The sequence below is a fragment of the Zymoseptoria tritici genome, chromosome 5, assembly GCF_000219625.1.
Source record: "Zymoseptoria tritici IPO323 chromosome 5, whole genome shotgun sequence".
Taxonomy (NCBI): domain Eukaryota; kingdom Fungi; phylum Ascomycota; class Dothideomycetes; order Mycosphaerellales; family Mycosphaerellaceae; genus Zymoseptoria; species Zymoseptoria tritici.
Window position 1 is genome coordinate 2,195,801 of NC_018214.1, and position 17,289 is coordinate 2,213,089.

A 17,289-nucleotide genomic window follows, 5' to 3' on the forward strand; every position below is an offset into this window, starting at 1 on the left:
TACGAACAGGACGACTAGGCACAGATGCTGTCGGTGGCCGAATTCTCTTACAACGATAGCGTTTATGCGACAACAGGGGTAACACTATTCTAAGCATGTAACGTTCGCGATCCAATTGCCGCTAGATAGCCCGACCTGCCCTAATTAAAGGGCAAAGCTCCCAGTGCGGCGGAAATAGCGCACAGAGTAATCGGCCTACAGAAAACGCTACATAAAAGACTGGCTGCGTCACAGGAGAGACACGTACGATACTACAATGCTCGCAAAACTGCGAAAACGTACAAGGTTAGCGACCGTGTGTACCTCTCCACTCGATATTTGAAGTCCATCCGGCCGTCGGAAAAGCTCGATTACAAGTATGTCGGCCTATATAGGATTAAGCGAGTCGTGAACGACGTCGCGTATACGCTAGAACTGCCGGAAACGATGAACATCTATCCTACATTCTACATCTCCCTACTAGAGGAGGAAAAACCTGCCAAAATTACTAAACGGGCCCAGAATAGCCTAAAGGAGATCCGATTAGAGGAACCCGACGTTTACGTAGTAGACAAGATCCTAAAGCGTAAGAAACAACACGGCAGATGGATATATAGGATCGCGTGGAAGGGCTGGCCCGCGTCTAAAAACACTTAGGAACCTGCGACTTATATTAGCCCTACTACGATAAGAGCATTTAATAGAAGTACGGGAGGTACTAAGGGCGGTAGACTAGCACGATAGATATACAAACGCGTTATTAGTCACTATTAAGGCCCCAAAGACACCAGTTAACACTACACTAACTCCTTAGTCCGGTTCCTAGTTACCTAAAAATTTTCTCTACCTTAGAAGAATTTTAATCTAATAAAATCCTAGGGGGGGAAATTAGGGGCCAAACGGGCCCCTAAGGACGACATTATCACATAACGAGAGACAATCGAGCACAGTGAAGTTATTTTGATTCTATCTAATCTATAAGTCGCCAAGTCGTAGCAAAAAGAAACAACCCGGGCGTTACCGCACCTATTAGTCCTGAAACGAGCCTAAAAGAGGCCAAAAGAGATAAAAGAAACACGAAAAAGGGCTTACATGCTTATTCCTTAGGCTTAAGGTCCCTAGAGAGGTCGTACTCGGTCGGACGGAGCACTCCCTCTATAACGGAGGCCTTCGAGCCCTTCTTAGCGCCCGCACGGGTGTAGACGGTGTCCAGAGCGGCCGAAAGGGCCCGAACGCGACGCCTTAGGCGGTCCTCGGTAGATCCTTAGGCCAGAATAAGTCGCTTGCGGGGGGTGTTAGGCACGTCTTCACCCTGTTAGGGTTAGTAGGGCACTTTTAGGCAAGAAGGGACCCGAATACTTACAAGCTCCCTCTTTCGCTTTACAGCCTCCTTAGCGAGTAACTTCTCGCGCTTTCTAAGCACAAGCGGTCCCGTCTGGTCGAATTCGGCCTTGCCTTAGTGCAGATAGAGGCTGTTAACACCGGTAAAGGAGTTAAAGCGCCTAAAAGGGGGTTAACGGAGCTAAACAGACCCGAACTAACTACACATACCCCTTAATGCGCACGTAGACCGCCTTGTAGGCCGAATAAGCCGCCGCAGCCATCGCTCCGGTACTATCGGCGGCAATAGCGGCCCTGCGGAGCTTATTAGCCCTCGTAATGTCGCCTTTAACTAGTTCCGGCATCTTTTAACTACATTAGCCCCCGAAAGCCCCCTTTTGACCCTGTGTGTACTTACCTAGAAACAATCGCGGTTGGAGCAATTGTGACACTTTAGGTAATATTCGTCCTTATTATTAGTTGCCTACTTGTCCGGCGATTCGCGCGCAAAGAGGCAGAACTGGGCTAAATCGGCCTTGTTTGAGGGCTTGTTAAGGCAGTTGACGCACGGATTGCCCTTGAAGATGCCGTTGGCGGCGAATTGCTTGCGTTAGGTCGCGATGGAGGCGGGTTGCGCTATAATAGGCTCGTTCGGTCGCGGATAGGGTCGTTTGGTAAGAATAGCGGTTTTTCGATAGAATTCGAGGACGTCCGGTGGAAAATAGGGCTAGAAAGGAACTAAACGCTACGTTAGCACTATACAGGCTACAAATGCCCCTTAGGGGGGCACTTTTAGACCTGTTTAGCCATCGGATAGGATTAAGTTACACTTACTAAGTCTGCACAAGGTTGTTAAAGAAGAGAAGAACTCGAGGGATCCGAGCCTAGGTTTTGAAGCCGCAGTAGACCCTGATTAAGGCCTTAGGCTATTAAACTTGGCAAACACCAAAAAGAATTTACTCGAGGTGAAACCGTTTAGAGCGCGACGCTCTGCGCAAGGAGGGGGGCTATGTCACATCTGCCTCCGCCGAATACCGACAATCGGCATCTAATCCCCTGCCTCAGCGGCATATGCACCCCTACTAGGGCCTTTTAAGCTCGTTTAAGCCAGATTGCGCCCGTAGTATAAGGATACGTAGAATCTCCTCCTTCCGAGAGAGTATCGAATCGAGTCTGTTCTGAAGTGATTCATACTGCTACTCTATCCTTAATTGCACCTTTTACACTAGGTGCGGCCTATAGAAGGTCCCGACACCTATCGTATTACGTAGAGTAAAGCCCTAGTCTTCTATCTACTCTATAAATTCGCGGGCACTAGTAGTATCCTTTCCCCTCGGATCCTAGGACGGGTGTCTAAGGTTAAAGTCTCCTACTAGTAGAGTGTTTAGAAGGAACGTGTTGCGTAGAGAGTAGAGGCTTCTCTCTGTTATTCGTCGGTTTTGCGGGTTCTCGGTATCTCGAAGGTCTTTCTCGTTATAGAGATTAACTATCTGGATCTTGTTGCCCCTCTTGTCTAAAATAACAAAGGAAAGTATGTCGCTATCGTCTAATAAAATAGGAGAGATATTAACATTAAGTCTTGTGCTAATATATAGCATTGTCCTTAGCCGGATCGTCGAATCCGTAGTCGTTAGGAATAGCTAGTTGTACTCCCGGTATGCGATAGATCTTGTCTCTTTGTAGCCTGTTATCGGGTCTTCTATAGTCTATAGTTCCTAGACTAGTAGAAGGTCGGCTTTCTGCTTAACCGCGATGTCTAAGGTAGACTCTGTAGCCTCGATAAATTAGTTAAGATTAACATAGAAAATCTGTAGAGAGTGTTCTAACATGTAGAACGTTCTAGGGGCCTCCCTTTCTGTTGTATACAATCCTTCGCCTTCTCGACTCTTAGGCTGTCCGCGCCTACGTATAGACAGTTTTGAATAGCCCTTTTTGCCTCCTCCTCGGTAGCAAAACCTACTAGAACTGTCGCCCTAGTAAGAGTCCTTCTTCTCTCTTCGTTTGTTAGCTAAATCGGGGTGCCTGCGAGTTTAAGACCTCTATTAAAGGTCTTAATTTCTCGTTAAATGTCCTATAGGCCCGTTAGCGTGTTAAAGTTCGCGGTCGAGACGCCGTAGACTACGACCTTATGCTAGAGAGAGTCCTCTATTACCTATGCCTCGCCTACGATATCGGTAACCTTAGTAAGGCTATCGATTGTTCGTTAGCGGGCTTTCTCTATTGCAAAGTTTAGGACAATGTTACCCTAAAATAATTTCTTTATCGCAAGGACAGCTAGCTCTTAGTCTTCACCTTTAAGAGCGTCGTTAATTTTGTCTCGGGTTGCGATCTAGTCGAGTTCCTTCTCTTTATCCTTTAGTACAAGGATAAGAGGCATTAGTTCTGCTTGTTCTTTCGGCTTACTAGCCCTCCGGGAGACGGTCGTCTACTGTTGTTGTTGTTATTGTTGTTGTTGTTGTTATGTTGTCTTTGTTGTCGAGGAGGTAGAGGTAGAGGTAGCAGATCCGCTGTTACCCTTAATAACGTCTGCGAAAGTAGGCTTCTTCGCCTGTGCTACTAGTTTCTTTGTTGTTATTTCTAGGTTCGAGACTTGCTTTGCGAGGATTTAGGACGTTGTCCTAAAGTCTGTACGCTCGGTAAAGTGCCGAAAGACTTTAAGAAGGTCGAGAACCTAGGTTTGTTCTTCTAGAAACCCGACTAGATCCCCCGCCGCTTCGACTAGTAGCTGTCGGGCTTGTAGGATCTTCTCGTTCGCGGGCGTGTAAGAGAGTGTTTGTTTCTTTCCGAGAGAAGGGCTACGAGTCGGGGAGATACTAAATTCGAAGGGGTTTTGCCTTTTCCTAGATAGGAAAGGAATGCCGGTTCTTTTTAGTAGTTCCTCCGGCAACGGCAGGGTTTTAAGAGACTTAAACGTAACTTCCTCGTCCCCTCTAGCCGTAGCTTTTGGAGTCTAAGGGGCTAAGCTTGCGTCTGTCATTTCCGTCTTAGTAGACATTGTCTTGTTGTTGTTGTTTGTTGTTTAAAAAGAGGCTTAGCAGTCTTTTACCGAGAGGGCTACTTGTTCGTCTCTATTTCTAATCGCGTTCGGGTCCTAGCCTACTTGCGACACTAGGGCACTCTTCTCCCTACTATACAAGAGTATAGGAGAAGGTATACTTTAAAGAGGAGAGAAGAGATATATAAATATACCTCTGCTTCTAGGAAGTACTCTAGCCTGCAGTAACGTGCGTCTTTGTAGCAGGCTTTAGAGGCGTTCTGCAGGTAGCTGTAGCAGGTTCGGGACAACCTTTATCTCTAGGGAAAGGTAGGCCTATACTCTATATAGAGTATCTAGCTATATAGCTAGTACTACTACTCTAATCCCTAGAGGTGCAAATTCGTCCTTACTAAACTACACTGCTCCTTTAGCTTCCTCTCTCGGCGGCGTAGGACAACAGGTAACTCTAGTGTAGAGAGAACTAAGTGTATGTGTATGTTTGTGTATCCTAGGAACACTGCTCTTGTTTGGCCTTTAGCTCTTTTAAAATTCGACTAAATTAGGCGTTTGATAGCTAAAATAAACGCTCTCGTCGAGGGCTTTTAAACGGGCTACACGGCGTCCGAATCGGCGGCGTATTAGTTGTGTTGTAGTGTGTTAAAGTGTTGTAGTACAGGTTGTAAACCTTCCTTGTGCAATGCCCTAAACAGGGAATATTCCGAGTATAGGGGAGGTAAGGTCGGAATAAGGTTTCGGAGGTGGGGGCCAAATCCCGGAGTTTAGCAAAATTTGCACCCTAAAGGGGGCAACAAGGTGAATCTTTGAACTCTAGTAGCGGCGTGGGTTTTAAGGGCAGCGGGGTAAATGCGGGTTCGTTGGAACGGCCTTGATAAGGGCTTTCGAATGGTGCGTGTTTGGTGATGAACAGGTCAATATTGGGTGTGCAATGGAAGTGCGGATGTCGATGTCGAGCACTGCTCGATTATAGAGCACAAAGCAACTTTATAGATAATATAGCAGCTAAAGAGCTAGGCCTAAGCCCCGAGTTAGGGCAAACGGCCTAATACGTAGCACTAAACGGCTAGAGGATAGCTATTTAGGGAGAATGCCGCGTCCTGTTTAAAGTAACGGACACTTAAGGATATATAAGAGGATATGTAGAAACCTTCGTAGTCGGAAGAATCTATAGGTTCTAACTAGTCCTCGGCATGCCCTAGCTAGAACGATAGAACCCGAGGGTAAACTTTATCCGCAAAAGCGTTACCTAGAAGGGGACGAAAGGCAGATAATAGAGGCCGGTTAGGCTCGTCTTACCTAAAGAGTTCTAGAAGGACACCTCCGGCATCCCTTTAGGGCGCATTTAGGCCCTTACCGCTTAACGTATAGACAACGCGCTAAAAGAACCGGAACTTCCGAGCAAATTCTCGGATTTCGCGGATGTTTTCGTAGAAGGAAACGAGTCCCTTCTCCCCGAGACGGGGCCGAATAAGCTTAGTATCGACCTCGAAGAAGGTAAGGAGGCCCTATACAGCCTATTATACAACCTCTCTATAATAGAACTAGAGACTCTGCGCAACTACCTCGCTAACAGCCTAGAGAAGGGGTAGATCCGCCCCTCGACCTCCCTAGTAGGGGCAGGCATCCTCTTTATAAAGGAAAAGGACGGTAGCCTATGTCTGTGCGTCGACTATAGGGCCCTTAATGCCGTTACTATTAAGAATAGATACGCCCTGCCCCTCGTCTAAGAATCTCTGGACTAGTTAGCGCCGGCAAAGTTCTTTACAAAGCTAGATATACGAGACGCGTACTATCGCATCCGAATTAAGGAGAGCGACTAGTAGAAAACTGCCTTTCGGACGAGGTATAGCTACTTTAAGTATACTGTAGTCCTATTTAGGCTAACTAACGCCTTAGCAGTGTTCTAAGGATACATAAACTACGCCCTCCGGGGCCTGCTAGACTACTATGTTATAGTATACCTCGACGATATCTTAATATACTTACAAGACGCCGAAAGCTATAAGAAACACGTTAGGATAGTCCTCGAGAGACTTAGAAGACACCGACTCTTTACTAAACTGTTAAAGTGCAAGTTCTTTAAGCGGCAAGTCGGCTACCTTAGGTTCGTAGTAACCCTAAAAGGGGTCGAAATAGAGGCAGAAAGGATCTAAGCTATTGCTAACTAGCCCCTTCCGGCCTTAGTTAGGGACATTCGTATCTTTATCGGATTTGCGAACTACTACCGCTAGTTTATTAAGGGATTCTCCCGCATAGCTAGCCTACTAAACTACTTAATAGAGAGAGGCCTAAATAGTGCTAAAGGCGGACACTAACAGAGAAAGGAGGAATTAGTCCCCCTCGAACTCCTACCTAACGTAGTGCAAGCATTCTAGTAGTTAAAGACCAGGTTTATTAAAGCGCCTATCTTGCGGCATTTCGACCTAAAACTGCCTATCCGCGTCGCAATAGATGCCTCTAGGTTCGCCGTCAGGGCAGTACTATCCTAACCGTATAAAACGGAGGGCAAAATGCACTAGCACCTAGTAGCCTTCTTCTCTAGTAAGATAAACGCGGCCGAAAGGAACTATAATATATACGATTAAGAGCTTCTCGCTATAGTCGAGGCCTTTAAGCACTAGAGACACTACGTTAAGGGCTCTTCGCACTAAATTAAGGTCTTAATAGACTATTACAACCTAAAATAGTTTATAACAATTAAGCAACTAAGCCGAAGATAGGCAAGATAGGCAGAGCAGCTGTTAAATGTCGACTTCCGCATAACGTACAACCCGGGGTCGCTTAATGCCGCCGCGGACGGAGTAAGCAGACGCCTAGACTTAGAAGATAGGGACTACTCGGGACGGTAGATTAACGAAAGCGACAGTGCTCCTACATTAGACACCCTTTAGCACTAACTAGGTCTGTCTAAGGGAATAACGGCCGAATCTAGCCCTGTTTAGTCTATAATAGCAGTTATAACCTACTATCTGCAGCTCGCTAGGACCTACTATAGCAAAACGTATATAATAGCGAGCACTCTAATAGAAGAATTATTAGACTCCCCGCTAATTAATATAATACGCGAAAGCCTAAAACATAACCCTATAGCATCGATAGTCGAACTAGCTATAAATAACCCGGATCCGCCGGAATAGACCTAAAGGTAGGCTATATAAGGCGAATTCCTCTTCTACGAACGGAAACTATATATGCCGGCGAAGGATTAATAACCTTAGATCATGCCAACGCAGCCACCACACGAACAGAGAGGCCTCCAGGCCTCTCAACACGCAGCAGTCCACCCTCAGAGGAGGCAAAACATTCAGGGAGGTCAGGGAGTGAAGGAAGGAGGAGGGGACCATCCTCCGCCTTCCCAAGCCCCCCTAACCACCCCAAACCACTCAAAAGGCCCAAAAGGCCATCAGCAGCACCTTAAGGAGCTGCAAATACAGTCAGAAATCAACAAGGACATGCAAAAACTAACCAGCGAAGTAGCAAAGGTCCTATCCTCCCCCCAGGAGGAAACCCCAAAGTCTCTCCTCCTCTCCCTCCTCCAGAGGGCACAAACCACCCTCCTGCACACTCTCCAAGGGCAGACAGTCATCCAGAGAGTCCAGGAAATCCAGAAGACCATCCAGGCCACCCAGCCAAAGACCTAGGCACAAGCTGCAGCCCTCCCCAAACAACAGACATCTAGCCAGGTGTACACAAAGCTAGCCCCACCCCAAAGCCACCACTTCCTCCTCAAGATCCAGAACCCAGCAGAAAGAGAAGAGATTCAGAAGAAGACAAGCATAGAGATTGTCAGGGAGTTAAAAGACCCAGCAGTGCTAGCAGTGAAGAAGCTAGAAAGCGGAGACATCAGGGTTTTCACCCACAGCCAGAGCTCCCAGGAAAGGCTAGAAAGGGACCTTAAGTGGGCCCAGGACAAATACCCCAGTGCTAAAGCTGTGGTGCAGCTCTTCCAAGTGCTAGTACATAGTATCAAGATCCAGACCATCAATACTAAGAGTCAGGGAACAAACACTCAAATTAAGGAGGAGAATAGAAGACTCCACCCACACCTAAAAGTCCTTAGAGCAGGATGGCTGAAAAGCAAAAAGGGAAGGGAAGGCAAGGACTTCTCTTCCTTAATCCTAAATGTCCAGAACACAGCACAGGCAAAGGAAATCGTTGCTAAGGGACTAGTTCTCCAAGGGAACATTCTGGTTGCAGAAGAGTTCCACCCACACCAGAGACCAACACAATGCCTCAACTATGGACAGTTTGGACACATTACAAAGCACTGTAGAGGCACACAAACCTGTAGAAAGTGCTCAGGAAACCACAGAACAGACACATGCAAGGAGACTAAAGCAAGGTGTAGCAACTGCCAGAGGGAGCACCCATCTTAGTCAGCAACCTACAAATTCAAGCAAGCGGCAATCTTGAAGGCAAGGCAGTTCAGGAGCATTATAGCCCAGGGATTGTGTGGGAAACCCTCCCAAACCCAGCCGGAGGAGAGTTGGACAACAGTGCAACCAACAAACACAAGGAAAAGAAGAGCTAGCCCTATCGACAGTGAGCAAACTAAAGGCAACCAGATTAGGAATCCAGCAGGGAGACCAAGAGCCATCCTAAAAGCAGGACAAAGCCAGGCCAACAAGATCAACACAATGCTAAGGAGCTCTACACAGGAGGGCCACCAACAAGCACCCCAGGTACAAGCAGGAATGCAGCAGCAGGACCAAGCCCAGGACCCCGGACAGGAGGACCTAGAAATAGGAGAGAGCGACATTAAGGACCACTTCTTCCCAACACAGGATGAATAACACACCAAAGGAACTCAACATCCTACAGTACAACACAAACAAGAGTAGCAACCAGATCCAAACCCCATTCATGCAACAAATGAACCCAAGAACCCACCACATTGTTACAATCCAGGAACCATAGGTAAACACCTCCACCAGAGGGAATGTCAAGCAATACCCAGGATACTACACAGTAGTTCCAGAAGGAGAGACACCAAGAGTTGTCACATATATATCAAAGGAACTGCAGCCAGAAACCTAGGAAGCCTGGCCAATTTGTGAGGACCTAATTAGGATCACCCTCCTCCAGACAGAGCCAAAACTCCACATCTTGAACTGCTACAACCCAAGTGGCCCAATAACAGGCAGAGACCTAGGTACCCTCCAGGAAGTTAGGAAGGCTCTCCAGGACACAAAGGAAAACCAGCACATCCTAGTTAGGGACTTCAATCTGCATCATCAGAAGTGGGGAGCACAAACAGCAACAAACCAGCACTAGGCTGCAGACTACCTAATTAAGACGGTAGAACAGGCTGACATGCAGCTCCTCCTAGAACCAGGTACAACAACATAGGAGAGAGGACCAAGCATTCAAACCCTTGACTTGGTCTTTAGGACAAAGGAAATCCAGGACCAGATAACACAATGCAGGACCTACACTAAACTAGAAACAGGGTCAGACCACCTTCCAATCTAGACATCACTCTTCACCCAAGGCATTGTGGAGCAAGAGAACCAGAAAAGGCCACAGTAGAAGAAGGCACCATAGGAACAAATTAGATCTAAGATCCTAGAAGCAAAGGGAGAGGCTAAACAGCTACCTACAGAGGGAAAGCAGAGTCTAGACCAATAGGCACTCTAGCTTCAGAGGACAATCCAGCAGCTGGTTAAGGAGCTAGTACCACAAGCCCGACCCTCACTATACGCAAAGATGAGTTAGGACCAGGAAAGCACCAGGCTAGTCAAGAGAGCGAGGAAGGCTAGGAGAGCCTGGAGGGAGAACAAATCCCTCCCAAACCACCTACTTGCACTTGGAACTGCATATGCAAAGAAGAGGCACATCAAAAGGAGCGGGAACCTAGCTTGGAGGAAAACAGTTACAGAGATCTTAAAGGATCAGAGCAAGATATAGAAGTTTGCAAGGTAGGCAAGAGAAAGGGCAAACAAAGGACCCTCTCTTCCCTAGTTCCCAGGCATTAAGAACAAGGCTAGACTCCTCTAGACAACAATATCTAGGAAGGCTAAGGCCCTTGCAGAGGAGTTCTTCCCTCAGCCGACAGAGGTAGACCTTACAGACATAACAGGATCTATACCAGCCCTAATCCCTATGGACTATACAATCACCTAGGGAGAAATCCTAGCTACAATCCAGAGGCTTGCACCAAACAAGGCACCAGGACCAGATCAGATCCCAAACCTATTCCTAAAGAAGACAAAGAAAGAGCTAGCAGACCTCCTACAACTATTCCTGCAAGCCTACATAGTACAAGGATACCTCCCTAGGCCCTTTAAGGAATCTACAACAGTAGTCCTTAAGAAGCCCCAGAAACCAGACTACTTAAAGGCAGGAGCCTACAGACCAATCGCCCTGTTAAATACAATCTCTAAAGTCCTAGAGGCCCTTATAGCGACAAGGCTTAGCAGGGCCGCTGAGGAAAGAAACCTGTTCCTACCAAACCAGATAGGAGGAAGACTAAAAAGGTCAACAACATCAGCACTGGAGCTAGTAACTAAACAGGTCTACTCCATCTAGGGAAAAGGCCCAGGGAATGTAGCCTCAATGCTGTGTTTGGACATCTCAGCGGCCTTCCCAAATGTTTCACACCCAAGACTGATCTACCACCTAAGAATGTGCCAAATACAGCCAAACCTAGTAGCCTTTGTGGAATCCTTCCTTCAGGACAGGACAACATGTCTTAGGCTAGGGAACTACCTTAACACACCAAGGCCCTAGCATACAGGAATCCCCCAAGGATCAACAATGTCACCTATCCTCTTCCTGTACTTTGCAAGAACCCTACTTCCTCTAATTGAAGAAACAGGAGTATTAGCAATAGGCTTTGTAGATAATACAAACATTCTGGCCTTTGGAAAAAGCACAGAGGAGAACTACAGAAAACTTGAGAGAGCCTATAAAAAATGTGCAGAATAGGCAAAGACTTATGGAGCAGTCTGGTCCCCACAAAAGTACATGCTGATCCACTTCACAAGGTCAAGAAGGAAACACAACCTACAAGCTACAGTTAACATCTAAGGATTTGATAGCAAACCCGTTCCTAACCTTAGGCTTCTTAGAGTGCAAATAGACACCAAACTCACATAGAAACCCCACATTAGGAAAGTTGCAGAGAAAGCAGAGTCACACATAAACTCCCTGCATAGGCTTAGCCAATCAACCTAGGGAGCATCCTTCCAGAAGGCTAGGCACATCTACACTGCAGTTGTAAGGCCAGCAATAGCCTTTAGCTGTAAAGTGTAGGCAAAGGTAGAAGGGGTTTAGAAGGGATCTAAAAGCCAGACAAAAGAGCTTAAAGCAGTCCAAAATGCTGCCCTAAGAAGGATTACTAGAGTATACAAGAGTGTCCTACCAGGAGTACTCCAACAAGAGGCAGAGATACCACCCTTTAATCTATATGTACAGCAACTAGCTTTGAACCAGGCAAGGAAGGAGGATAGGCGAGATGTAGGGAGGTACACAAAGGCAGCAAGTCAGGCACTCTCAAATCAGGAACAGGGGGCCCAGAGAAGACAAGGACATCGAAGAAACCAGAGGGCACCCTACGAAACTGTACAGGAAAGACTCCTAGAAAAATTCCAACAGGAGGGGGGAAACCAAGATAGAATACCCCCAAACAGATCCTTCATTTAGGAGAGATGGAAAGCAAGATAGGAGGCAGAAGTCAGAAAGAAGAGACAACACAGCAATGGGAGGTTACCCACAGCATGGACAAATGGAGGAAAAGGAAGGTCTCTACATCAGAACTAGACAAGAGCACAGAGCATAATTGCTACACAGATAAGGACTAAGCACATTAGATTTAATGCCTACCTAACAAAGAGAAGAGTCCTAGGGAAGACACCAGAATGTAGCTGTAGAGGTCAGGCTCAGACAGTAAAGCATATAGTAATGTTCTGCCCTCTCCTCCAGGGGAGAGACAGAACATTCCAGCAGCTAGGTACATCTAACTAGAAAAGCATAATGTTAACAAAGAAGGGTCTTAGGGCAATTGCAAAGTAGATGATTAGGGAAGAAGTCCTAGACCAGTTCCTACTAGCCAAGGAGGAGCAGGAACGAGAGGAGAGGGCTAAGGGAGCCTAGGTACACAACCTGGTGAGAGGATAGGATAACAGATCCTTCTAGAGTCCAAAAGAGGAACCTGAAATAAAAGGTGTCTACCAATGGTCCTGGGAGACACAAGCAGAGAGAGATTGGGAGGGTTTTTATGCCTATGGCTTTTTGCCCTCAGTGAAATGTAGGGAAGGCTGCTTGCCCTGTACATAGTTACATAGAGGGATGGATCAGCAATACAAGACTTTATTATTATTATATATGCCGGCGGGCCTAGTACGCCTAGCAGCTCTCCGCTAGTGCTATAACGATCCCCTAGCCAGCTACTTTAGTTTTAAACGGACCCTAGAGCTGTTATAACGGTCGTTCTACTAGCTAGATATAAGAAAATACGTTAAGGACTACGTAAACAGCTGCTAGACATACGATAGGGCGAAGCTACGGCGACATAGCCTATATAGAGAACTCTATACAGAAGCTCTACTAAATAGGCCCTAGGAGGACCTAATATTAGATTTTATTACTAATCTGCCCCTAAGTACATTTATAGGGCATATATACGACTTAATCCTCGTCGTTATAGACAGGTGGTCCAAAATGGCCTACTACATTCCTGTACGGAAGGACATTAACGCTAAAACCCTCGCGGAGGTCTTCCTAAGAGAAATCTTCCGCCTTTACGGAACTCCTAAGTTAATTACGTCTAACAGAGGACTAATCCTTATATCTAAGTTCTAGAGTACGCTTTGCTACTACCTTAGGGTCCGAAGGGGCCTAAGCACTGTATATTACCCCTAAACGGACGGTTAGACGGAACGTTAGAACCAAACGCTAGAGCAATACCTACGAGTGTACTACAACTACAAACAGGACAACTAGGCACAGATGCTATCGGTAGCCGAATTCTCTTACAACGATAGCGTCTATGCGATAATAGGGGTAACACTATTCTAAGTATGTAACGTTCGCGATCTAATTGCCGCTAGATAGCCCGACCTACCCTAATTAGAGGGCAAAGCTCCTAGTGTAGTAGAAATAGCGCACAGAGTAATCGGCCTATAGAAAACGCTATATAAAAGACTAGCTGCGTTATAGGAGAGATACGTACGATACTACAATGCTCGCAAAACTGCGAAAACATATAAGGTTAGCGACCGTGTGTACCTCTCTACTCGATATTTAAAGTCTATCCGGCCGTCGGAAAAGCTCGATTACAAGTATGTCGGCCTATATAGGATTAAGCGAGTCGTAAACGACGTCGCGTATACGCTAGAACTGCCGGAAACGATAAACATCTATCCTACGTTCTACATCTCCCTGCTAGAGGAGGAAAAACCTGCTAAAATTACTAAACGGGCCTAGAATAGCCTAAAGGAGATCCGATTAGAGGAACCCGACGTTTACGTAGTAGACAAGATCCTAAAGCGTAAGAAACAACACAGCAGATAGATGTACAGGATCGCGTAGAAGGGCTAGCCCGCGTCTAAAAACACTTAGGAACCTGCGACTTATATTAGCCCTGCTGCGATAAGAGCATTTAATAGAAGTACGGGAGGTACTAAGGGCGGTAGACTAGCACGATAGATATACAAACGCGTTATTAGTTACTATTAAGGCCCAAAAGACACTAGTTAACACTACACTAACTCCTTAGTCCGGGTCCTAGTTACCTAAAAATTTTCTCTACCTTAGAAGAATTTTAATCTAATAAAATCCTAGGGGGGGAAATTAGGGGCTAAACGGGCCCCTAAGGACGACATTATTATATAACGAGAGACAATCGAGCATAGTAAAGTTATTTTAATTCTATCTAATCTATAATTCGCTAAGTCGTAGCAAAAAGAAACAACCCGGGCGTTACCGCGCCTATTAGTCCTAAAACGAGCCTAAAAGAGGCTAAAAAAGACAAAAGAAACACGAAAAAGCGCTTATATGCTTATTCCTTAGGCTTAAGGTCCCTAGAGAGGTCGTACTCGGTCGGACGGAGCACTCCCTCTACAACGGAGGCCTTCGAGCCCTTCTTGGTGCCCGTACGGGTATAGACGGTGTCTAGAGCGGCTAAAAGGGCCTAAACGCGACGCCTTAGGCGGTCCTCGGTAGATCCTTAGGCTAGAATAAGTCGCTTGCGGGGGGTGTTAGGTACGTCTTTACCCTGTTAGGGTTAGTAGGGCACTTTTAGGCAAGAAGGGACCTAAATACTTACAAGCTCCCTCTTTCGCTTTATAGCCTCCTTAGCGAGCAACTTCTCGCGCTTTCTAAGTACAAGCGGTCCCGTCTAGTCGAATTCGGCCTTGCCTTAGTATAGATAGAGGCCGTTAATACCGGTAAAGGAGTTAAAGCGCCTAAAAGGGGGTTAATAGAGCCAAACAGACCCGAACTAACTACATATACCCCTTAATGCGCACGTAGACCGCCTTATAGGCCGAACAAGCCGCCGTAGCTATCGCTCCGGTACTATCGGCGGCAATAGCGGCCCTACGGAGCTTATTAGCCCTCGTAATGTCGCCTTTAACTAGTTCCGGCATCTTTTAACTACATTAGCCCCCGAAAGCCCCCTTTTAACCCTATATGTACATACCTAGAAACAATCGCGGTTAGAGCAATTGTAACACTTTAGGTAATATTCGTCCTTATTATTAGTTGCCTACTTGTCCGGCGATTCGCGCGCAAAGAGGCAGAACTAGGCCAAATCGGCCTTGTTTAAGGGCTTGTTAAGGCAGTTGACGTACGGATTGCCCTTAAAGATGCCGTTAGCAGCGAATTGCTTGCGTTAGGTCGCGATAGAGGCGGGTTACGTTATAATAGGCTTGTTTGGTCGCGGATAGGGTCGTTTGGTAAGAATAGCGGTTTTTCGATAAAATTCGAGGTCGTCCGGTAGAAAATAGGGCTAGAAGGGAACTAAACGCTACGTTAGCACTATACAGGCTACAAATGCCCCTTAGGAGGGCACTTTTGGACCTATTTAGCTATCGGATAGGATTAAGTTATACTTACTAAGTCTATATAAGGTTGTTAAAGAAGAGAAGAACTCGAGGGATCCAAGCCTAGGTTTTGAAGCCGCAGTAGACCCTAATTAAGGCCTTAGGCTATTAAACTTGGCAAACACTAAAAAGAATTTACTCGAGGTAAAACTGTTTAGAGCGCGACGCTCTGCGTAAGGAGGGGGGCTATGTTACATCTGCCTCCGCCGAATACCGACAATCGGCATCTAATCCCCTGCCTTAGCGGCATATGCACCCCTACTAGGGCCTTTTAAGCTCGTTTAAGCCAGATTGCGCCTATAGTATAAGGATACGTAGAATCTCCTCCTTCCGAGAGAGTATCGAATCGAGTCTGTTCTGAAGTAATTCATACTGCTACTCTATTCTTAACTGCACCTTTTACACTCGGCCTATCTAACCTGCCGCCTAGACAAGGTCTTAGTCGTTATAAGAGTTTGTAGGTTTGCATAATCCGTTAGTAGTTCGACCTAGTGTCGAGCTCCCTCTAGGTATTGTCTAAAGTGCTTAAAGGAGTCTACGACTACTAATAGCTTAGCGTCTTCCGTAACGTAGTTCTATTCTGCCGCGATTATCTTTTGTAAGAAGTATAATATAGGGAACTACTACGTTTTGCCGTAGTCTTCGTATAGTTAGCTTAGGATGCCCGAGATTGCTTCGCCTAAGGCGTCGGTTTCTACCCTATAGGGCAGTTCTAGGTTAAAATAGCGCAGGATAGGAGCTTCCGAGAACCTCTTCCGCAATTCGTTAAAGGAAAGCATAGCTTGCTCGTCGAGCTCTAAGTATGCTCGTTCCTTCTTGCGTTAGTTTACTACCTTTTTCCCCTCCGTATAGCGGTTAAGTGCCGTAGCGAGGCGTAAGAAACCCTTAATAAAGCGCCTATAGTAGTTCGCGAAGCCGATAAAGACCCTAATGTTATATATTAACTAGGGAAGTAGCTACTCCTAGACCGATCTAACCTATTCTAGGTCGATCTCTAGCCTATTACGTATAATAATATACCCAAGGTAGTTAACGCGGTCCTTATAGAAATCGCACTTAGGCAAGTTAGCGTACAACTTGTGTTTCCGGAGGCGCTCTAGCACCTCCCGGACGTAGCCCTCGTGCTCCCCTACCGTTTTGGAGTATATAAGGATATCGTCGAGGTAAACGACGCAGGATACGTTAATTAGCCCTACTAATACGCTGTTAATAAAGTTTTGGAACACTGCAGGGGCATTGCAGAGCCCGAAGGGCATTACGGTATATTCGAAATAGCCGTATCTAGTCCGGAAGGCTGTCTTCTACTCGTCGCCTTCCTAGATACGGACACGGTAGTACGCGTAGCGGAGGTCTATCTTCGTAAAGTACCTAGCGCTAGCTAGCTAGTCTATTAACTTAGAGATTAGGGGAAGACCCCCCCTGTTCTTTACCGTAACCGCATTTAGGCCGCGGTAGTCGATATAGAGGCGGAGTATGTTATCCTTTTTCCTCGCGAAGAGGATTAGCGCGCCCGCCGAGGATGTCGAGCGGCGAATAAAGCTACTCTTTAGATGTTTAGGGAGCTGCTTGCGCATCGCATCTATCTCTGCCTCCGATAGAGTATATATAGGGCTAAATAGGACCTTTGCTCCCTTAACTAGGTCGATCCTAAGATCGTACAGTCTATACAGTGCTAACTCGCTAGCTAACTCCTCTGAAAAGACATCGGAGAAGTTAGAGTACGCTATTAGGATGCTATTCTAGTCTAGTTCGAGTCTATTCTCGACCTCTTAGATCGATATAACGTAAAGAGCTGCCTCGACTTTACTAAGATACTCCTAGTAGAACCTATCCGGGAACACTACTACTATTGCTTAACGCTTATAAGGTTTCTACCTCTAGAAGACCTTCTTTAGAGCGAAGTTAATACCCGGGTTATACTTCTCGAGCTAGGGTATGCCGAGCACGACT